The following is a 24,317-nucleotide window of genomic DNA, read 5'->3' as shown; positions in this document are numbered from 1 at the left end:
TCACCAACGATCTCCTCATTTCTGCAGACTCTGGTGCCCTCAACATCCTACTACTACTTGACCTTAGCGCAGCCTTTGACACTGTGAACCATTCCATCCTCCTCCAAAGGCTGCGCCAACTAGGTGTTGAGGGCACTGCACTCGACTGGCTCACCTCCTATCTCACCAACAGAAACCAGTTCATCTCTCTCTCCGGTCACACATCCATCCTCTCCCCAGTTACACAAGGGGTCCCCCAAGGCTCAGTTCTTGGCCCCCTCCTATTCATCTGTTACCTCTTTCCCCTTGGTACTGTCATCCGCAAACTCAATCTGGACTTCCACTGCTACGCTGATGACACCCAGATCTATATACGTACCACACCAACCCGTAACCCTTCCCTCACCCACTTTGAAACCTGCATCTCTACAATAAAAACATGGCTGACCCACAACTTTCTCAAACTCAACAGTGACAAAACAGAGCTCCTCCTCATAGGCACTAAATCCTCCCTTAATAAAACTGGATCCATCACACTCACCATTGACTCCTCAAACATCTCTCCCTCCCCTCTGGCACGCAAGCTTGGCGTTATTTTTGACCCCACACTGTCCTTCCACCCTGATGTTAGCTCAGTAGTCAAGACCTCCTACTTCCACCTCCGATGCATCGCCAAAATCCGGCACTGCCTCTCTCTCCCTGCCGCTGAATCCCTCATCCACGCCTTCGTCTCATCCCGGCTTGACTACTGCAACTCCCTTCTCACTGGAATCACTGCTCACTCACTCCATAGACTTCAACTAGTCCAAAATTCTGCTGCCCGCCTCCTTACCCACACCCGGTCCCGTGAACACATCACTCCTGTTCTCCACTCTCTTCACTGGCTCCCCATTAAGGAGCGTATCATCTTCAAGATACTCCTCCTCACCTTCAAAGCCCTTCACCACCTGGCTCCCACTTACCTATCCGACCTCCTTGTCCCCTACTGCCCCAACCGTCCCCTCCGATCCTCCAATACTTCACGTCTGACAGTCCCAAAATCTAAACTCAAATCCTTCGGTGACAGAGCCTTCTCCTGCACATCACCCCGACTCTCTCCCTCAGTCTGTCTGTGACTCACCCACACTCCCCATATTTAAGTCCCGTCTAAAAACTTACCTCTTCTCCCAAGCTCATGACCTCCCCTACCCATAACTGGTTTCCTCTTCTTAATTTTATCCGATTGTTTCTTCCCCGTCCCCCTCCCCTCATGTATGTCTTTGCCTTGTTCCCTGTAAGCGTCTTTGGGTTTTTGAAAAGCGCTATACAAATTTAATGAATTATTATTATTACACTAATAGCTCAGGGACTAATAGTTTTCAGATGTCACTCGGCTTTGTTCTGGCAAAATTTTACTGAACTTCTAAACAGAGTATAAGTTGAATTTAACGCTTTGAATAAATTAACCTTTAAATATAAATAAAACTAAATTTATTGTATATAGTTTGGATATGGCAGGGCGGTAGGGTTAGGGTTAACATGTCCTTCCTGAGTAGATTTTGCATGTTCTCCCCATGCCTGTGTAGGTTTTCTCCGGGTTCTCCAGTTTCCACCCACATTCCAAAAAAACATGCTGGGTAGGCCGACTGGCCATTCCAAATTGTCCACAGATGTGATTGTGAGCGTGAATGGTTGTTCATCTATTTGTGCCCTTCAATTCAGAGTCAGAGTCAGAGTCAGCTTTTGGCTGGCGACCGGTTCAGGGTGTACCCAGCTGACCGCCAAAGACTGCTGGGATAGGCTCCACCACGCCCGCGACCCCCGTGAGGATAACTGGTTCTGTTGATGAATCAATGAAAGATTTGAATACCCTCAGCAATCAAACACAAATCATGGCCAATAATTTCAAGTTAGAAATTGTCAAGTGTTTTACTTCTTCCCAGAAAATATCTCTGGAAAGTTTTGACTTTAAATACTTATAGAAAAATAGACTATTTTAAATGCATTCATGCAAATTCATCTTATATAAAAATACAATTTAACCATATGATGAATTTAATATAGTAAATCCAATGGATGTAAATATCAAACAACCAACCAACCAGTGAATCTTAGGATCTTTTTTAACCATATTGAAGGAATGGGGTCGAAACACAAAAAGTCCTGCCTAGCGACAAAAACAGATATGCTCAAACGTCATTGAATAAAGTACATAAGCAGACAAGTATATTCACATATTAAATCAATAAAAGAAACATTTTAAGCATATAATTATACCTACACACTAAATCAATAAAGAAGACATAACTAGACATTTTTGATAGGGGGTAATGACAAAGGTTTTTATAACTTTATGATCTGATATGTATTTCTGAGCACTTTGAAATAACAAATGTTTTTTGATATATTGCCTGAATAGCTTAATGACCCTTAAGGAACAGTTTAATGCATGCCTGATGATTTTCTAAATCACGGATACTGCCAAAGTCGTCTAAAAATGTTCAGTACTTGATTGTATCTTGTGTTTTGACTAATGCTAGACGCCAGTTTTCGATTACTACTGAACATTCTGGACAGAGGGAAATATTTTGCCTAACAAAGACAAGATATGGTTGGAAGCATGATTAAACTAAGAATATGATGACGTAAGCAAGTACATGGAGTATCAAAAGAACAAACAAACAAAAACATGGTAAGTGGTGTGTACAAACTTTGCATAGTCAGGGAACATTAATAAATTGATGACGTCACAGCCAAGAGCTCACATAATTCCGTACAAAATGACAAAATTGAAAGAATGATGAATGGGCGGTGTGCGACAGTGGGCGAAGTGGATGTACATATGTGCAAGAATGGTTTACAGGAAGGACACTTGGAGATAAAACCGGTAGAGGTGCCAGAGGGAGACAGCCAAGAACCCGGCCAAAGATGATCGTCAAGGCTGAAAGACGGAAAGGAAAACAACAGCCCCCACACACATCGAATCGCCCATAATCAGCACCCAACCCCACGGAACCAGCTCTCACCGAACCGGCACCCACTCCCATGGAATCAAACTCCTGCGACCTTGCCCCACCCCAAAGACTCATCACCCATCAAACTCGGCCCACACCGGCATGTGCAACTGAATATAAGCTGAGCAAAGAACCTTGAAGGTTGCCTTTTCTGAATGGAGCCTTTCTGCTCTTGAGCAAGGTCGCACGAAAGGCCCAGCGCTGTATTGTACTTTCCTGAAAACAGAGCTTTCTTAACAAGAATTGTGATTGAACTCAACCAACCTGTGTAAGTCTAAATTTTGTTTCGGTGTCTTAGCCTTTTCCTAAAACTGAAGAAATAAAACGAGCACGCGGTGAGTAAATTGGATAACAGGTGATTGGCTATGGCTTTTCCCGTGAGGCGTGGATAGCGCGCTTCCCAAATTGTGGACCAAAAATCCAACAATATATATTTACAAACACCTCTTCTATAACATTACGTTTTAGCAGTAAATACGTTCAATACATTACAATCATGGGACAAATACAAGAAAAGATGCGTGTTTTTAATTGTCTGTTTAATTGTCCGTCTCCACTTTATGATTGCGCACAGTGTCCATGTATCAAAGGCACATTCTCTTCCCCCCTGTCTCAATGCCCAGTCAGCGCAGCAAGTCATTTGTATTGGCAACAAGGAGGATTTGTGAGCTTACCAGCTGTCTGTTCAGATCTTTTGTTTCTTTTTGGTACTTTTCTGTATTTGCTTTGTATTCCCGTGCTGCTGGAGGTGATGTTTTTTGCTCATTAGGTCTTTCCTTCTGGCGTCCTTGATTACATTCAGGTGAGTAGCGCGCACACGCTCTGATAGCTTCGATTGACGCAGGTGAGTAGCGTGCACGCACTCAGTCAGCTGCCGTTCGCCGCGACAGAAATAGTATTTTAAAATAATTTTGAGGTGTTATTATTATTCAAACTATCTTGGAAGCCACACTCATGGGCTGCGAACGTGGTCCTTTGTGGCAACCTGGTACCAACAGGCACCATGTAAATTTAGTCTGATTACCGTATTTCTCGGAGTATAAATCAAACCTTTTTTCATAGTTTGGGTGGGGGTGCGACTTATACTCAGGAGCGATTTATATGTGAAATTTTTAACATAATTTTTTTTTTCGTCACTCACACACATTCACACCGTCACTACCGTCATTGTGAAGTAGATTCCCTTCACAGGTTATTTTCAGACTACACCGGATGAGGGCGCTCTAGGCCAACTTTGATAAATTCACCATTGGCTGTAACTCATATCAACTGAGAAGGGCTTAACAAAAATGGCACAGAAAAGCAAATCATATTCTGCAGATTACAAACTACAAGTAGTAAAATATATCATTGGATGGATCGACAAAGCATGGGCTTCAGTGAAACCCGAAACCATTCTGTCAGGATTCAGAAAAGCTGGAATTATTGTAACTAAAACTAATGAGGAGTCTGACGTCAGCGACGTAGACGACGAAGGGCCCCACGTAGTGGGCGCGATTGTCGTTGTTGGCTCATTGAGCTCGTTTTGTTAAATAAAGAGCCGGTTACCAAACCCACGTCTTGCCTGGTACTTTGGTAACGCAACAATATAGTTATATACGTAGATCTGTGGAATGATTGGAGCCGCAACTGACGACGAGTCTGACGTCAGCTGCGCAAGGAGTTCCGGAGTAAACAGCTGTTTTTTTTTTTTTAAGTGACACAGAGGACGAAGATTTCGATGGATTTAATGATTTGGAGTGACACGGATGGTTCAATAAAATTGTTATTTATATTATAGTTTGATATATAATTTATATATCGTTATGTGGGCCTGTGGAATAAGTTGAACTGCAACTGACGTCAGTGGCGCACCGCACACATTTTTGGGGTTAGAAGCGCCGGTGTTTACACAAAGGACGAAGATCCCAATGGATTTAATGATTTGGAGTGACACGGATGGTTATATCTAGTTATATGGGCCTGAGGAATGATTTGAACTGCAACTGACCTCAGCGGCGCACCGCACACGCGACGTTGTTTACACAAAGGACGAAGAATTCGATGGATTTAATGATTTGGAGTGACACAGATGGTTTGATAAACGTGTTCTTTATGTTATAGTTATTTGAATCACTGTTAATGTTACGTCAGGCCCGTTCTCAGCTCCTCGTTTGTGTTTATGTCACGTTAGCATACCGTATCGTTTAGCCTGTTGTTGCTGGTTCATGTCTGTTCTTGGTGTTGGATTTTGTCAAATACATTTCCCCCAAAAGTGCGATTTATGCTCCGGTGCGACTTATATATGTTTTTTTCCCTTTATTGTGCATTTTATGGCTGGTGCGACTTATACTCCGGTGTGACTTACAGTCCAAAAAATATGGTAAGTTCTTTGTTGTTTTGGCTGTGTTTATTATTAGTGTGGTCATGATCCAACTGCATGGTAAAGGTCAGTTTGGTGTACATTTCTTGAAATTGACTGACACAAAGTTTCTGTTGACTCCTCGGTCCACTTTGCTGCATGTCATGTTATTCATCATTGAAGATTAATGAGACTGTTGTGAAAGAAGCCATACAAACCATGACATTAATTCCAGTGAATGTCACAGATAGGTTGTATGTATGGGATCATCAACAGCGGCCCATTTTTTGAAGCTTTAGCTTCCATCATTTTGGAAAAGATTAATCTTAGGCAGACTATACGCATAAATATACTGAGGCTCTTGACATGATTTTGCCCCTTCCCGAACAAGGACGACAAACAGCCAAGTATTTTGTGATTTACTGTAAAAGATTATCCCGTGGTTTGAGTTTTTGCAAAGAGTGAATTTGCCACAATATTATGGTCCAAAAGGGGCAAACAATATTAAACAATATTAAATGTCAAGCGTTCAATATTCCATCCATCCATTATCTGAACTGCTTATCCTCATGAGGATCGCGGGCGCGCTTGAGCCTATCCCAGTTGACTTTGGCAGTAGACGGGACATCCTGAACTGGTTGCCAGCCAATTGCAGGGCACACATAGACAAACATCTATTCTCACTCACACCTACGGGCAATTTGGAGTGCTCAATCCGCCAATCATCCATGTCTTTGGAATATGGGAGGAAACCAGAGCACCTGAAGAAACGCACGCAGGCATGGGAAGAACATGCCAGAATCAAACCCTGCACTTTTGAACTGTGAGACGACGTGCCAACCAGTGCTTCACTGTGCCACCCGCGTTCAATGGTAATGACCCAAAAAAAATTGTGAGTCGGGAATTCAACAACTATCAACTCCAGTAACGATTGTAAACTGTGAAGCCAAAAAATGAAGCCAAATAGATAATCAAGGAGAGACCTGACTGAGGAACAAGCAGTCAATCAGACCTTTATAATAATTTATACAGCACCTTTCATTCCTAAAAAGCAACACAATGTGCTTCAAAATAATGTGCTCACTAAAGCTGGGCGGTATGGCTGAAAAGAAATTGTCATAAGAATTTCATGTCAGTCAATATTGATCATTACAGAGTTTTTACCTATTAAAGTAATAAAACATTAGCATAATTATATCATAAAATGATTTTTTTGTACGGTACATTTTAATGAGCAAAGTTGTACTTCCAGCAATGCCCTGAAAATGTTTATATGCATAGATTAAATATACATAATACATTAAAGGTGTCACGTACCGTGCCACAGGACACTGAGCCGGCAAACTTTCCTCAGCCACACCCCGCATCACCGTATTGACTGTTACCTGCTCCCTCTTGTTACCTCACGTATTTAAACCCTGCCAGTGTGTTTCTCCCTGTCGGTCCCTGTCCCTTCAATAAACGCTGGTCCAAGCAGCATTTGTTCGCCCTGCTTCACTCATTCCTGACAAAAGGTAGGGTAAAGCAAGGATGGTTCATTTTTCACTAAGTCGCCCAGTTTATGTATTTTTTTGTCAGGGAAATGAAAAGAGTTAGCATTTTCTATTCATTTTCATTTTGGTGAAATAATAATAAAAAAATAAAATAAAAAATAATAAAACACGTCATAGTTGATGCCATCACGGAAGGAAGCGATCACAATATCCCCATTGGAAATCATCGTAAAGAATATTCTTATGCTTATGCTTAAAATATCCGAAAACAGGTATCAATTAGCTCATGAACGTCTCTACTTATGACTACTTCAACATATCACAAGGATGAGCCTCTCCGTGGCTGATTTAAGACCAAGAAATGAGCAGCCTCTCTGCAGCTGAAGACCCCAGTCACGTCTATTTCCACTCACCACTTACCAAGGGTGGCCTCTTACCAAATCGGCCACGTTGAACATTAAGGGTAGTTTGTGCTTTTCTTTATATATATAATAAAGTAAAACTGTATCTTGCTGACAACCATCTGTCAAATCTTTTTTTTCTAGGGATGCTATAGGGAACATGTTTTGACAGTCCTGTTGACTGCAATGCGAGTCAATATATTGGTATTCTGACATGATAACAAATTGAGTGGTAATGGGATGTGATGTCAGTTTGTCAAAGCTAAATGTAAGTCTCATATTTAAGTGCACTGTACGATTGAATAGCTAAAGACATGCACTATTTTAGGCTAAACTTAAGCTGTTGTTAAGGAAGTCATTTTTTGTATGTTTTGTGGACAGAATCAGAATCAGCTTTATTGACGAAGTTTGTGCATGCCAAACAGGGAATTTGACTCCGGTTGATCTCAACCTCTGTACAACACTTAAGTGACTGACAACATTCAGGTAACTAACAACATTTAAGTGGCGAGAGCAGCATGTTATTGCCCAGTGATATCTCTGAGTCTCTATGAGTGATGTGAGTTCATCAGAGCGACAGCCTGGGGGAAAAAGCTGTGTCTGTGTGTGCTGGTTTTGGCGTCTGGAGAGGATTTGTTTGAACAGACTGTGACCTGGGTGAGAAGGGTCTGCAGAGATGTTACTTGCATGTTTCCTGGTCTGTAATATCAGATTGTCCAGTTTATTGATCAGAAAACGCTGCCATAGCAGATTGCTGTCTAGTGCCTACAATCTATTTGATAAGATTTAAACTGCATTTTAGAGTCTCTACTTAAATTTAAACAGGCTGCAAACAGTATGTATTGCCCAGGTTAAAATTATTAAAAACTACTGTATTGGCCCGAATATAAGACGACCCTGATTATAAGACGACCCCTCATTTTCAAGACTCAAGTTTAAAAAAAGACTTTTTGAACACCAAATTTAATTTTTATACAGAAAATGATTACATCTGAAACAAATGATTATAACAATATATTCGAGAGAAAAAGCATGTTATTTTGCCTCATTCAAATCATGCAAAAACTGTCTATCACATCTTAATATCTGATCATTTAAATATGTAAACTAAAGGGCAATCACATTTGTAAATGAATGACTTCTGGTTTTTGAAATGTAAATAACCAATCTACTGTGATAAAACAACTAAATTGCAATAACTGCATTAACCATCAAAGTGAAGTCTAACTGTAACTATAGTCTTGAAACAAATCTGAATAAGGAAAAACATTTCAATAAAATAATGCAAACTGCTACCGCTATTGTTGGGGAGCCTGAGGACTGTTTCGGGGGTTGGCTTGTTGTTTGTTTATTTCGAACATTAAAGAAATACAAGAAAAAAAGTAAAAATACAGAAAATGATAACTCCATAGTACAATAGAACATAAAAAGAAAGAAAAAAAAAGATATTGCATTATAATTTTCCCTTTATCGTAAATTCATATTTGTTCAAAAGGGAGTAGAAGGAAGCCTAAACTTATCTGACTCTACCCCATGTAACTAAATGTTTGTCTTTGATTCTGTCAAAAATTTAACCATAGTCAAATACTACTTAAACAACTTCACAGCATATTACGGTATCCCGTCAATATTTTGTCCTTTTTTGACATTTTTTTAAACTTAGGTAAGGTACTACAGTTCTTTAGTTCTTCACTGCTGGTGTTCCATAATTCCACACCTTTAACTGTTATACAATGTAACTAAGTTTGTTCTCACCAAATCTCTTTCAAACATAAGTGTTCCTCTTAAATAATAGGTACTTTCCCTCCACTCAAACAACCTCTGGATACTGTTTGGCAATTGATTATTTCTTATTTTGTACATGAGTTGGATGGTTTTAAAGTCGACTAGGTTGTTGTATTTCAGTGAGTTCAGTTTAATAAAGAGAGGGTTAGATGGTTCTCTATAATCAGCATTATTTACAAGTCGTATTGCTTTTTTTTTTTGAAGAATGAAGATTGGATCTGTGTTTGTTTTGTATGTATTGCCCCACATCTCCACACAGTAAATAATGTATGGGAGTAATACTCCCGGAGTATGAAGGAGCAGTACAAGGAATATAATGATGACTGATTTATAAGGTCTTTTACTTTATATAATACTGCTAGTGATTTTGAAATGTTTGATTTGATATATACATTATATGTGGTTTCCAACTTAATTTATTATCTATAAGCACTCCAAGAAATTTTACTTCATTTACTCTTTCTGTTTCTATATTATTTATTGTAAGAATGTTGTCTGTGTTAGTCGGACGGTTTCCAAATATAATATACTTTGTTTTACTTAAATTTAGTGTAAGTTTGTTTGTGTCAAACCAACTCTGTAATTTTTCCATTTCAATACCCACAGTATCCAGTAGTTGATCCAGGTCATCCCCACTGCAAAGCAGGTTTGTGTCATCAGCAAAAAACTACGGCCTTGAGTAACCTGGAGACCTTGCACATATCATTGACATACAAAATAAATAACAAGGGGCCTAATATTGAGCCCTGAGGAACCCCACACTTTACCTGCTTTAGTTTTGATTTACAGTCCATAAGTTGCACATATTGATTCCTGTTTGATAAATAACTGTTTAACCAAGTGAGTGACATACCTTGTATCCCATATCTTTCAAGTTTTGTTCACACTATTTCATCATTTACAGTATCAAAAGCTTTCTTAAGATCCAAGAAAACACCTACAACATATCATTTATTTTCAATAGCTGTTGTTATTTCAGCTACGAAATCTAACAAAGCTAGTGTGGTGGTCCTATTTTTCCGAAATCCGTACTGTTGGTCACACAGAATATTTTGTTTTGTAATAAAATCATCAAGTCTTTCATAAAATATTTTTTCTAATATTTTGGAGAATTGTGGGAGTAGAGATATTGGCCTGTAATTTGAGAATATGTGTTTGTCCCCAGTTTTATATATCGGAATAATTTTAGCAGTTTTCATTTCACTCGGAAAAACACCATTTGTCAAAGATTGGTTGCAGATACGTATGTGTAAGGGGTTTCACCACACATTCAATAATATTTTTAACAAGTGACATCTATCCCATTACAGTCAGTTGACTTTTTACCTTTAAATTCTCTAACAATTTCTATTATTTCCTTCTCATTCCTTCCCCTTAGAACCATACTTTCGGCTATGGGTACATCCTTAATTAGGTCACTTGTACTACCTTTTTTTGCTACTTCCTCTGCCAAAGTAGGCCCAATACCAACATAGTAATCATTAAACTCCTCTGCAATCATAGTAAGATCATTTATAGTTATGTTATTACTGTTTAGAAAGTAAGAAGGATATCCTGGCTTTCCAGTTCTGTTTTAATAATCTCATTTAACACTTTCCATGTTATTATTATGTTACTCTTGTTTTCCTCCAGTATCTTGCTATAGTAGTTCCTTTTACTGTTTCTTATTATTTTAATCAATTTGTGTTTGTAGGTCTTATATTTTAATTCAGCTTCCTTTGTTCTTATCTTTAAGAAATCTTTGTATAATAGGTTTTTCTTCTTGCAAGCATTTAAGATTCCCTTTGTCAGCCATGGTTTTTCCACTGAATTTAGTATAACTGCTTTCTTTACAAAAGGACAGTTTTTATCATAAAGTTCGGATACAATGGCCATGAATGTGTTATAAGCTTCATTTACATCACCCACATATACCTTTTTCCAGTCTTGTTTTAAAAGATCATTTTTGAATGAGTTGATTGAATTACCAGAGGCTCGGATGGTTATGCTCTTTTCACCCCCGGGTGTCGGTCAGAACACAGGAGTGAAGACGTGGTTCAGTTTTGATTGCTTTACTGAATTATTGGCAAAAAAGTAACAGGCACTGTGGGTCGTAGGGGCATACAGGCAAACTGGCAAAAGGGTATAGGCGCACGTTTGGCCGTAAAGATGTGAGAGCAGGTGTGTGTAGTCTACATGGGTGAGTCTTTGGGTTTGTGAATGTGATTCTTGTGTGTGTGATTATCAGGGATGAGAATCTTCCGCGGATCCGCGGATTTCCGTGTTTTTTTCCGTCGGGAGTATCATTTTCGTGAATCGTGTATCCGTTGAGAAAATTGTTTTTATATGGAGGGAAGGGGGGGGGCGGCTGGCAGCAGTATTGCGACAACAGCCTCCAAACAAGACAAGCACAGACTGCAACGGACAATCAGGACTGCAGAAAAGATCATTGGAATCAACCTCCCATCTATCCAAGACTTGTACCTGTCCAGGACCAGGAAACGTGCAAGGAACATCTCTACAGACCCTTCTCACCCAGGTTGCAGTCTGTTTGAACTACTCCCCTCCGGACGGCGTTATAGAGCTCGGTACGCCAAAACCAGCAGACACCGAGACAGCTTCTTCCCCCAGGCTGTTGCTCTGATGAACTCACACCACTCATAGAGTCTCAGAGGCATTACTGTGCAATAACATCCTGCTCTCCACACCTTTTGAATTTGTCTACACTGTTTTTGCCATTATTCACATGTCCTGAGTGTTGTTAGTCACCTATATGTTGAACAGAGGGTGTGTTTTACCGAAGTCAAATTCCTTGTTTGGCACGCTCAAACATGGCCTATAAAAACTCTTGAATCTTGAATCTTAATTTCGGCAGCATTTTGGCGCTACTTTCGTCACATCATTTGCCTACTCATTTGCCTAATTAGCAAAAGTTTTAGCCAGCACGGCGAAAGTTTTCGAGAAAAAAGACGAGGATCGTGCCAGGGAAATAGACAAGTCGAACGGGATCAGGAACTGCTTCAGATGGGCATGGCTCGAGAGCAGCGTCATCTTCCAACTCGGAACACAAAGACGCTCTTAAAGCAATGCGACAGTGAGCACCCGTCGCGCTGCGGTTAGGCGATCGGACTAAATTAAGATCCCTGCGCACTGAGGTCCACTTAAATTTTGGAAAGTACATCAGGACTTTAAAAATATTTTCTAAATTTCAGCGACGGCTCTGTCACAATAATGCGATCAGCGTGGCTTTGGTGATGTGAAAAGACGCATAATGTCTCTGACCGATGACAGCCATATACGTGTCATGTTTTTGTTTATGATCAATAAAAATTGCAACACAAATAACCATTATTATACAGATTTAGCATCAGAAATATAAATCTGTCTTTTTATAGCCATCCATGGATTATGTTTACATAAATCTGGGACTCCTCAGAACTATAGAGGTATTGTATAACAGAACAGGGGTGTCAAACTCATTTTTGTCATGGGCCGCATTGTAGTCATGGCTTCCTTCCTCTTATGGGAATAAGGCTGCAGACTGGGCACTACACTAATGCACTTCTTGTGTGACAGGGCGTTGTCATAGGTTCTGAAGGGGTCTTTCCTTAAATTACTCATACCAAGAACAACAGCATTGTTGGAGTCAGAAATTGTAGGTAATTGACAACACATTTGACAGAATATTCCCCTTATCATATTCCAGCCAGGGGAATTTCGGAGTCCACAAAACCATAAATGTGCGTATTCTTTTTGCTTCATTGTCTGATTTTTCAGAACACTTTCCGGAGCCTATCTCAGCTCTCATCGGGCAGTTGGCGGGGGACAACCTGAACCGGTTGGCAGCCAATCGCAGGGCACACAGAGACGAACAACCATCCGCACTCGCACTCATACCTACGGGCAATTTAGAGTGCTCAATCAGCCTACCATGCATGTTTTTTTGGGAAGTGGGAGGAAACCGGAGTGCCCAGAGAAAACCCACGCAGGCGCACATGGAGAACATGCAAACTCCACACAGGAAGTGGATTTGGAACCCGCACCCTCTGAACTGTGAAGCGGACGTGCTAACCAGTGCATCACCGTGCCGCCCCAACGCAAATTCATCTGTGAAAAAATAAATGAATTAAATAAACAATAATTAATATAATTAAATATAATTGTTTTGCACGTGTAATTTTTTCTATTTTACTAATTGACCATTTGAAGTGGTGGCTCCTTTTGGCTTTTCCCCTGAAGGGGTCACCACAGTGAAACACCCGTTTTTCTGTCCAGATGATTCGCATGAGAAGTGTTTGGCACAGTTTTCTGGATGCACTTCCTGACGCAACCCTTTGCATTCACCTGGGCTTGGGACAGAGGAGACACTGACATGTGCTATGGCTGCATATGGTTCCCTGACGGGGTATCGAACCCTGGCCGCAGACGGTGAAATCTCCGCATCCTAACCACTGGACCATCAGGGAAATTGACTATTGAAAGTGAGTGTTAGGAATGCTTCCATTCTAACCAACTGCTTTGCTTCCTACTCGTCTCTCTTCAATTCACTCAGTGCTTTGTGAACATGTGGCTGGCTCATTTGTGCGGCGTGAGTGACAGAATGAGCGAGCGAGTAGGTGCCTGCTGCACATGTAACACAGACGGACAGTGCCTTCTTCAGCCAGCCAAGTTTTTGGGTATATATTTTCGGCATGTCGGGCAGGGGGTATAAAATTAGCCCTAGTGAAAAAGTACAGAGCCTGTGTGTCCTGGGTCGTCCTCGGGGTCTCCTACCGGTAGGACCTGCCTGCAACACCTCACCAGGCGTGCAGTAGGCATCTTAATTAGATGCCCGAGCCACCTCATCTGGCTCCTCTGAACACTGAGGAGCAGCGGCTCGACTCAGAGTTCCTTGCGAATGACAGAGCTTCTCACACTATATCTAAGGGAGAGCCTGAACACCCTGTGGAGAAAATTCATTTCAGCCGCTTGTATCAGGAATCTTGTTGTTTCCTCGTGACCATAGATGAGGTTAGAAAAGTTGATCAAGTTGCCTTTCAACGCAGCTCCTTCTTCACCACGACAGACAGATACAGAATCCGCATCATAGCAGGCTGCACTGATCAGAAACAGAATAGTAATTCAGTCCAACTGCAGGTGAGCGAGAGCGCAGGATTTCACTGCGCGCTGGCAGTCATGGAAAATATGGTCGATTTCAGGCAAAACACTACCACTTTTGTCCATATGGCGCCGCCATAATCAAGAAAACTGAAGCCTACTCAATGTTGCTTGTAAAATAAAAATATTAGTACATCAGATTTATATGCCACTTCTCCGGACTATCAATGACTCGCTTTATTATTCATACACACAGTCTGGTGGTGGTAAACTACTTAAGTAGCCACAGCTGCCCTGGGGCAGATTGACGGAGGTGTGGCAGCCAGTGTGTGCCTCCAATCACCACCAAACATTCGCTCACAGGCATACACACCAGTGTGTGTGGCACTGCAGACAAGCTGTGTGACGTGTCTTGCCCAAGGACACGACGACACATGACTCGAACAGATTGTGATTCGAACAGCCGACCCTCTGGTTCCACGCTGTAATTCACGTATGTATATATATATATATATATATATATATATATATATATTGGCAGACTGGGGTGGTGGTTCCCCTCTTTAAGAAGGGGGACCGGAGGGTGTGTTCCAATTACAGGGAATTACACTCCTCAGCCTCCCTGGTAAGGTCTATTCAGGGGTGCTGGAGAGGAGGGTCCGTCGGGAGGTCGAACCTCGGATTCAGGGGGAACAGTGTGGCTTTCGTCCTGGCCGTGGAACAGTGGACCAGCTCTTCACCCTCAGCAGGATCCTCGAGGGTGCATGGGAGTTCGCCCAACCAGTCCACATGTGTTTTGTGGACTTGGAGAAGGCGTTCGACCGTGTCCCTCGGGAGGTTCTGTGGGGGGTGCTTCGGGAGTACGGGGTACCGAGCCAACTGATAAGGGCGGTTCGGTCCCTGTATCACCGATGCCAGAGTTTGGTCCGCATTTCCGGCAGTAAGTCGGATTCGTTCCCAGTGAGGGTTGGACTCCGCCAAGGCTGCCCTTTGTCACCGATTCTGTTCATAATTTTTATGGACAGAATTTCTAGGCGCAGCCGAGGCGTTGAGGGTGTCCGGTTTGGGGACCTCAGCATCGCGTCTCTGCTTTTTGCAGACGACGTGGTGCTGTTGGCTTCTTCAGGCCGTGATCTCCAGCTCACACTGGAGCGGTTCGCAGCCGAGTGTGAAGCGGTCGGGATGAGGGTCAGCACCTCCAAATCCGAGTCCATGGTCCTCGATCGGAAAAGGGTGGAATGCCCTCTCCGGATCGGGGATGAGATCCTGCCCCAAGTGGAGGAGTTTAAGTATCTTGGGGTCTTGTTCACGAGTGAGGGGAGGATGGAGCGCGAGATCGACAGGCGGATCGGTGCAGCGTCGGCAGTAATGCGGACTCTGTACCGGTCCGTCGTGGTAAAGAGAGAGCTGAGCCAAAAGGCAAAGCTCTCAATTTACCGGTCGATTTACACTCCTACCCTCACCTATGGTCACGAGCTATGGGTCGTGACCGAAAGAACGAGATCCCGGATACAAGCGGCCGAAATGAGTTTTCTCCGCAGGATGTCCGGGCTCTCCCTTAGAGATAGGGTGAGAAGTTCGGTCATCCGGGAGAGACTCGGAGTAGAGTCGCTGCTCCTCCACGTTGAGAGGAGCCAGATGAGGTGGCTCGGGCATCTCATCAGGATGCCTCCTGGACGCCTCCCTGGGGAGGTGTTCCGGGCATGTCCCACCGGTAGGAGACCCCGGGGACGACCCAGGACGCGCTGGAGAGACTATGTCTCCCAGCTGGCCTGGGAACGCCTTGGGATCCCCCGGGATGAGCTAGATGAAGTGGCTGGGGAGAGGGAAGTCTGGGAGTCTCTCCTGAAGCTGCTGCCCCCGCGACCCAACCCCGGATAAGCGGAAGAAGATGGATGGATGGATGGATATATATATATATATATATATACTATATATATATATTGTAATTTTCGGACGATAAGTCGCGTTTTTTTTCATAGTTTGGGTGGGGGGGCGACTTCTAATAAGGAGCGACTTATATGTGTTTTTTTTCAAAAATGTTAAAAAAAAAAAAAAGTGAAACCGCGATAAACGAACCGCGATGTAGCAAGGGATTACTGTAATTTGAATTTCAAGTGACGTCAGCAGCGCAGCGTGGCGCGGCGGTTGTTAACAAAAAGGACAAAGATTGATCACGGGATGACGAAGATGACGAAGGGCCCCACGTACTACCGGCATCATTAGCGGCTTTGTTTCTAAGTGACACGGAGGACGAAGAGTTTAAGGATTTAAGGATTTGGAGTGACACAGAAGGTTTGAAAAACTATTATGGCTTTTACGCACGCCCGGTCCTACTCTACGGAGCTCTCTTTCACCTCCGTGGATAGAAGTCGGGGGCCGGCGCTCGGCCGGGTGGCTGTCCGGGGACGGTGGATGGGGCTCGGTCATGGCTTTTACGCACGCCCGGTACTATTCTACGGATCTCTCTTCCACCTCCGTGGCTGGAAGTCCACGCCGCCACACACCTGGAAGTTTGTTTTGTTAAATAAAGAGCCGTTTACCAAACCCACGTCTTTCGTTGTACTTTGTTAACGCTACAATATAGTTATATACTAGATCTGTGGAATAACGAGGCTGACGTCAGGGCGCACGCGCGGCGTTGTTGACAAAGGACGAGGAATTTGATCGATGGATTTAATGATTTAGAGTGCACAGATGGTTTGATAATATTATTGCTTATATAGGGTGTTTCATAAAGTACGCAGTTTTTAAAAATGCAATAAATCAGCCAAAATCGATGCAAAATTCAAAATTTTTATTTAATTTCATTCAACATATACTTCAATTTAATAATGAAAAATGATATCGAGCATATGTCCACCTCCACTTTCTCTGCAGGCAGTCATCCGATCGTTGAAATTAACGATAACTCTTTTGCAGACGTCCCTGTCGATTTCGCCGATTACCCGTTGAATTTCCATCTTCAGTTCGGTAATCGTTTGAGGTTTGTTCACGTATACTTGTGACTTCACATATCCCCATAAAAAGAAGTCACAAGGTGTGAGGTCACATGACCTCGGAGGCCATTCTTGGTCGCCGCCGCGAAGTGAGATCAGACGCTCAGGGAATTACGGTTTCGACCGGGCGATTTTCTGGTTGCAACGGACCCAGATTCTTCGAATTTCTGTACCAACCTCGAAACTGTTGTTGCGGTCGGGGCATTGTCACGTCCAAAGATCGCGCGATAATCGTAGCACTCCCCGTTTTTGTAATGAGTTTTCACAATAAGAATGCGTTGCTCGATACTGAACCGCTCCATGGCTACAAAATGGAAAAACGACAAATGGTCTTCTAATCGGAGTGATAATAGATAACGAAAATGATAGGAACAGTGCTGACAATCTTCAAACAAAAAATCCCGCGCAATTAAAAAACTGCGTACTTTATGAAACACCCTATATAATAGTTATTTGTTTTCTAATTTATTTATCGTAATATGGGCCTGTGGAATATTTTGAAGTGCAAGCGCCGTCAGCGGCGCGCACCCATTGTTGACAAAGGACGATCGATGGATTTAATGAATTGGAGTGACACAGATGGTTTTATAAACGTGTTATTTATGTAATAGTTTTTTTTAATAACTGAATGTTACGTCAGGCCCGTTCTCAGCACTTCGTTTGTGTTTATGTCACGTTAGCATTCCTATCGTTTAGCCTGTTGTTGCTCGTTCATGTCTGTTCTTGGTGTTGGATTTTGTCGAATAAATTTCACCCCAAAATGCGACTTATGCTCCGTTATTGTGCATTTTATGGCTAATGCGACCTATATTCCGGAGCGACTTTTAGTCCGAAAATTACGGTATAGTATATATATTTTTTTCTATATATACAAACAGTAATCCCAGGTTTATCGTGGATAATTGGTTCCAAAAACCACCCGCGATAAGTGAAATCCGCGAAGTACGGTCACCCTCTCATCTGTAGTTTTTTTTTCTTTTTCTTTTTTTTTTATCTGTACATTTTTTGTGTGTCAATAAATGTATATGAAACCATTTAAGTGCATATTTTATTATTATAACATTAAATAATTGTTTCAAACATGTAAATAATACATTAATAGTATAAATAACATACAGAAAATTTTGTATAAATATTGAAAATATAAATATTATACGTGTGTGCGTGTAACATGTTAACACGAACTACTGGGCAGGCTAACGAGTTAGTGAAAAGATGCTAATTCACGAGCAATATTAAAATAATAAAAGGCCTGCAATATTTTAATTTATTTATTTATTTATTTATTTATTTATTTATTTATTTAGCGAATGCAAAGTCCCTAAGCCAAGCAGTTGCCTCCTGGTCTGCTGTATGGAGGGTGACTAACCCTCCTTTAAGTCTGTGGAGAGGACAAACTTCTATGATGTGTTTCATGGTTTGCTCCTCTCCGCAAGCACACAGTGGGGTGGGGCTACTGCCCCATTTGTGAAGGCTGGCCAAGCAGGGGCCATGTCCAGTCCTGAAACGATTGAGTGTGGACCACTGTCTTCTTGAGAGTTTGGTGCCAGGGACTTGACGGTTGGGGTCTGGTTTGTGTTTGTTTGGCACCTTCTTGGACTCCCATTCCATTTTACAAGCCAACTGGATGGTGAAGTCGGTTGATGGGGTGTTCTTCCAGATTGGTGGTCTGGACGGGAGTCGAGCAGTGGGTGGGTTGTAGATGTCTGTATAGATCGGTAGATGGGGAGAGTCCTTGATCTTTTGAAGCATCTTATGAGTGGCTGCTTCTCGCCGGATATGTGGGTGGGGGGGGGGATGTTTGATAGGACAGGAAGCCAGGGGAGTGGTGTTGAGCGGACAGTCCCGGTTATGGTCCTGATGGTTGTGTTGAGCTGGGTGTCCACATAGTGAGTGTGGGGGGACCTTGACCAGACAGTCTAACCTTTTTTAAAAGCCAGCTCTTGAGAGTTGGGGTCAGTGCAGATGGCCCTTGATGTGTGATATGTTTTAGCAGATGAGGCTAACACTTGGATCTTGAAGACAATTATGCTTGAATATAATTTAAATATATATATATATATTAATTCTATTAATATATATATTATAATATATATATAGTATATATATACTATATATATTATATATTATATAGAATTTAAATATATATATATTAGGGGTGTAACGATTCATCGATACACATCGATTAATCGATATAATGCTCTACGATTTGTTGGCATCGATGCTAAACGTAAACATCGATCTATATCGCCCGTTTTTGACCTCGGACATTAGACGCGACTTTATTTTGAAATCCAGTTCATTGTTGCTTGCTTCCTCTTTCCGGGAGCAGTGCGCGGCATGTTGTGTTGTGAGCAGAGCAGGCACGTGAAAGGGGAGCTGACAACTACGCGGCTCCTGGGCTGGTGCTATGGCTAGTGTCCAAGAAGACGAGGAAATTCGCTCCCCTTTGGGCTTCAAGTCATTCGTTTGGAAGCACTTTGGATTCCAAAGAAAAGATGGCTCAACGGACAAGACACGTGCAGTTTGTAAATCCTGCCATGCGGTGATCAAATATTCAGGGAACACCACAAATCCCGCCGCACATTTAAAGGAAAAATTGTTATAAATCAGGATATTGTTCTATATCGATCGTAGAGCACTATATCGTGATGTATCGTGAATGAATCACAGCAGGCTTTAAGATATCGGCAAATATCGTATCGTGGTTCTTTGTATCGATATATCGTATCTGTCATGCCTCGTCCCCAGTTTTGCTGTGTATAGGTTGTCATCGTTTCTGTGTCTGTGTGCTCGCCCCTCCCTTCCTGTGTGCCCTTGATTAGTGTAATCACACGCACCTGCCTCTCGTTACCTGTGTCGTATTTAAGTTCTGTTTGCGTGTCACTCGCCGTCGGCGCATTGCATGAGATGTGTGGACAATGCATGTGTCACTGCCACGAGGTTGTTTGGTTCCTGTCTTTTGTTTCACGTCTTTGACGATCAGTCCTATTGGTTTTGTTGTTAAGTCACGTCAGTTTGCCGAGTCTGTCTTTTTAAGTTTGCTACAATAAACCCTGGTCCAAGCTGCACTTGGTCGTCCTCGCTCCATTCCTCCACCCCGAAGCCTGACAGAATGCTCCGACCACTACAGCGACCAGCGCTTGGACCTTCCACCATCAGCTCCCGTCCGCGACGTCTGATCGACGTCCGTCGTCCGAGCAGGTTCCAGCGCCATGGGCTTCGCGGCCGCCATCAGAGTTCCTCCCGGTGCGACCGGCTCCGCTGTCGCGATCGGACTTCGCTGCCGCGACGCCGGACCCGCGGCCGCCATTGGAGTGCCTCCCGGTGTCATCAGACTCGCGGTCGCCATCTGGCTCCACCTCAGCGTTGGAGGACCCGCGGGCGTCGCCAGATTCAAGCCAGCTGCGCCGGACCCGCGATCGTCCATGGCCCCACCCCCACTGCTGCAGCGCGTGGTGGCTCTTGCCGCTGCGTACAGCTACCCCTTCCAATTGCCGCTGATTGCGGTCCGGACTTCAAACTGCCGCCGATTGCGGCTCTGACTTTCTGAGTTTTCGCCGAGCGCGGTTCTGACTTTCCGAGTTTTCGCCGAGCGCGGTTCTGTCCCTGAGTTGCCGCCGAGCGCGGTTCTGTCCCAGAGTTGCCGCCGATTGCGGTTCTGTTTCCCCGAGTTGCCGCCGATTGCGGTTCTGTTTCCCCGAGTTGCTGCCGATTGCGGTTCTGTTTCCCCGAGTTGCCGCCGATTGCGGTTCTGTTTCCCCGAGTTGCCGCCGATTGCGGTTCTGTTTCCCCGAGTTGCCGCCGATTGCGGTTCTGTTTCCTCGAGTTGCCGCCGATTGCGGTTCTGTTTCCCCGAGTTGCCGCCGATTGCGGTTCTGTTTCCCCGAGTTGCCGCCGATTGCGGTTCTGTTTCCCCGAGTCGCCGCCCGAGTGCGGTGCGATTCGGTTCCCCAAGTCGCCGCCCGAGTGCGGTGCGATTCGGTTCCCCAAGTCGCCGCCCGAGTGTGGTTCTGTGCCCCATGTCGCCGCCGAGTGCGGTTCTGTGCCCCAAGTCGCCGCCGTGCGCGGTTCAAGCTATTTCGAAGACCGGTTGGGTTGTCTGGACTAGTGCACTACCGATCGTACCTCAATAAATCCTTAACGATCACTTTGGTCTCTCTGAGTTCGTTCTGCATGTGGGTCAAAACAATTGCCTGCACCATGACAGAAAACTCAGGCCAACCAGACCCAGCAGAGGCACTCAGAAGGACCCTCACAGACCAACAACACCAGCTTCAATCCCACGAGTCCAGTCTCCGAGCCCTCCTGGAGCAGCAGCAGAACACAAACCACCAGCTGGAGGCACTGGCGAATCTTCTCCGAGACGCCCAGGTCAGAGAACCCTCCTCTCCGCCAGCTGGCGCCACCAAACCATCAGTCACGCAGCAGACTCTGCGTTCGGCGAGGTCCGTTCCCCCAACCCGGAGAAGTTCTCCGGAGAGTTTGATAATTGTGGCGGTTTTCTTCTCCAGTGCTCCTTGGTGTTTAATCGCTCTCCTCAGTCTTTTCCCCACGACGAGGCGAAGATCTAATTTATTTTGGGACTTATCACAGGGAAGGTGCCTAATTGGGCTGAGGCCCATTTTTCTGACTGCAGGCATTTTAGGTGCTCTTTTGAGGAATTTTTGAAGGAATTCAAACAGACTTTTACGATAGAGACCAACCAGACCGGAGCATCTCGCCTTTTATGGACACTTAGAGTAATAGGCCCATAGCGGATTTTTCGATTGAATTTCGCACCCTAGCAGCTGCTTCCGGATGGGACCCTGTAGCCTTAAAGTCAGCTTTTTTTCAAGCCTTAGATGGGTCCTTAAAGAACGAACTGGCGATCCTGGATGAACTGGAGACACTTGCTGACCTAATAGCCTTGGCTATTTGGTTAGACAACCGTATTAGGGAGAGACGAAAGAGCTCACGATGGGAGAGACCGGTGGCGAGACCGCAGCCTCCTTCTGAAGTGGGGGTGATTCTCATATAGAGTTTCTTTTAGGTTCCCGTGTGGATTATGATGACATGCTTTTTTAAAAAAAAGTTTCAGTAAGAATCTAAACGAAAGGTAACTCATCCCCCCCTGTTGACACATAACGTCTCACAATTGCTGTTCCCTTAAAAAGTCAGTCTAGTAAAACAGGTTTGTTATTGATGTGGTCAATAACATCTTTATCCATTATCGCACCTTTTGTCGTCCACTTTCGTTTTTCCAATAATGGAACATTGTTCTGCATGGGCAGCTCGGTGGCGCACTGGGTAGCACGTCCGCCTCACAGTTAGGAGGGTGGGGGTTCGATTCCACCTCCGGCCCTCCCTGTGCGGAGTTTGCATGTTCTGCCCGGGCCGGCGTGGGTTTTCTCCGGGCACTCCGGTTTCCTCCCACATCCCAAAAACATGCTTGGTAGGCCGATTGAAGACTCCAAATTGTCCCTAGGTGTGAGTGCAAATGGTTGTTTGTCTCTGTGTGCCCTGCGATTGGCTGGCAACCGGTTCAGGGTGTCCCCCGCCTACTGCCCGATGACGGCTGGGATAGGCTCCAGCACGCCCGCGACCCCGTGGGGACTAAGCGGTTCAGAAAATGGATGGATGTTCTGCATGTCTGTCAGTATAATTCTTACTATGAGTTGTCCTCCGAATCTATTAAATAATGCTCAGGGCCATGTTTCCCTGCTGCCGCTTCTTTTACTGTATCTGGGTTTGCCACTGCAGCATAACCTGCCTGTGTACCTGGCCAATAAGGGGTGGCCAACAAGTTCAAGTATGGCAAAAAAATCGACTGCAACGTCTCTCTCCCCACGTTAAAAATGTAATCCTGCAAAATAATTAATTATAAAATGTACCTGTAATTTGATGACATTTTTCTTTTACTGTAATAAAATACAGTTACTAAAGTTATTGTGTATCCTGAATACGTAACACCGGTGCATGTATTCCAAACCTCCCTAAGCCTGCAGAGTGGCAAGCATGACTTTACCCGCGCTCTGCATCTGCCCTCTGTTTGGTTGAATCTATGGCTCTGGCTAGATTATTTTGATGAAAGCAGCGTCAGTTTAATGATGGGACCATAACAAACACGCATGAAGTACCCACCCACCACGCCTCTCTCATTTTCCAAATGACGAAAATCCGTCACCACAGCACGCTTTGTTTGACATACTCTTTATGCTGAATGCCCTTCCTGATGCAACCCAGTTCTCACAAGGGCTTGTGACTAGCAGTGGCTGGACTGACCAGAAATCAATTGATTTTGCTCCCCATATACTTGTTTATCAAAACACTCACCCACCCCCTCACAAGAAGAAGAAAAAAAGGGCAGAGTTAAAGTTTAATTTTGACTTCATGACAATTTTGCAAAGTTCTCAGAGACTGTGGCTGCATGTAGGCCAGGGTCTGCATAATCTCCTGGCCTGGTCTGACTAATGATGAAGAACAATTTTATTCTGTGGTTGAAAGAAATTAGCCTTATTTTTTTACATTCAAATTATTTTGAAAGTGCATTGCAGTATTTAGTATATTTAAACTTTTATCTTTACCATGTGAGATGTGAGTGAAGCCTTCCACTTTTATACACTGATATGCTTTGGGTTTGTGATCCAGAGTGCACTTACTGTATCAGCGTACTTTAAATATTCATCCTTATAATCTTGAGTTTGATGCGACTGGACATGTGCAATATTACACACAATGAGTGTTCTACTCTTGCAAATATGAGGTGCTCATTGGTTTTGAAGACAATGAACATAAACTGGATTATGCCATTGTAAACAGATGAATAAGATATTGCAGCACCCTCCTTTGGAGTTTATTTTTTAAGTAAGAGACTCGACAGATTGCTAACCTCACATGAGAGAACTGGCACCCTGAGGGTAGTTCGCCTCTCTTCTTTCAGAGATGAGCTTTTTAAGTACAACCATTCACTGTCAGTTTCCACTGCTGTCTGCAAAAGTTACTTTTTCTGAGCTGGAACGAGACACTGAAAGTCCAGAGCCCCAGATTTGAACATAAATTATAAATTAGGAACCTTACGATTAGTAACTAGATTGGTAAAATGACTATCTTGAATGTGAATTTTGAAAAAAATCTGTGTATATAGGAGTGATGCGGGAACTAGATTGGTTAGATGACTATCCTGTATGTGAACTTTGATCAAATGTGTATGTAGAAGAGTGATGAGGGAAACGAGCTTTGATTTTCGTTTAGAACAAGAAAAGATCTGT

General features: G+C 43.5%; 1 long non-coding RNA gene across 1 annotated transcript; it reads left to right on the top strand.

The window, feature by feature from the left end:
* The first annotated feature begins 1,079 nt into the window (after positions 1-1,079).
* Positions 1,080-20,589, top strand: LOC119125202. Its single transcript, XR_005098449.1, has 3 exons — positions 1,080-1,090; positions 18,756-18,762; positions 20,435-20,589. It is a non-coding gene; the product is annotated as an uncharacterized LOC119125202 (long non-coding RNA).
* Positions 20,590-24,317: the final 3,728 nt, after the last annotated feature.

Source organism: Syngnathus acus, chromosome 1 (genome assembly GCF_901709675.1).
Source record: "Syngnathus acus chromosome 1, fSynAcu1.2, whole genome shotgun sequence".
Classification (NCBI taxonomy): domain Eukaryota; kingdom Metazoa; phylum Chordata; class Actinopteri; order Syngnathiformes; family Syngnathidae; genus Syngnathus; species Syngnathus acus.
This window is presented reverse-complemented; position numbering and strand designations above follow the sequence as displayed.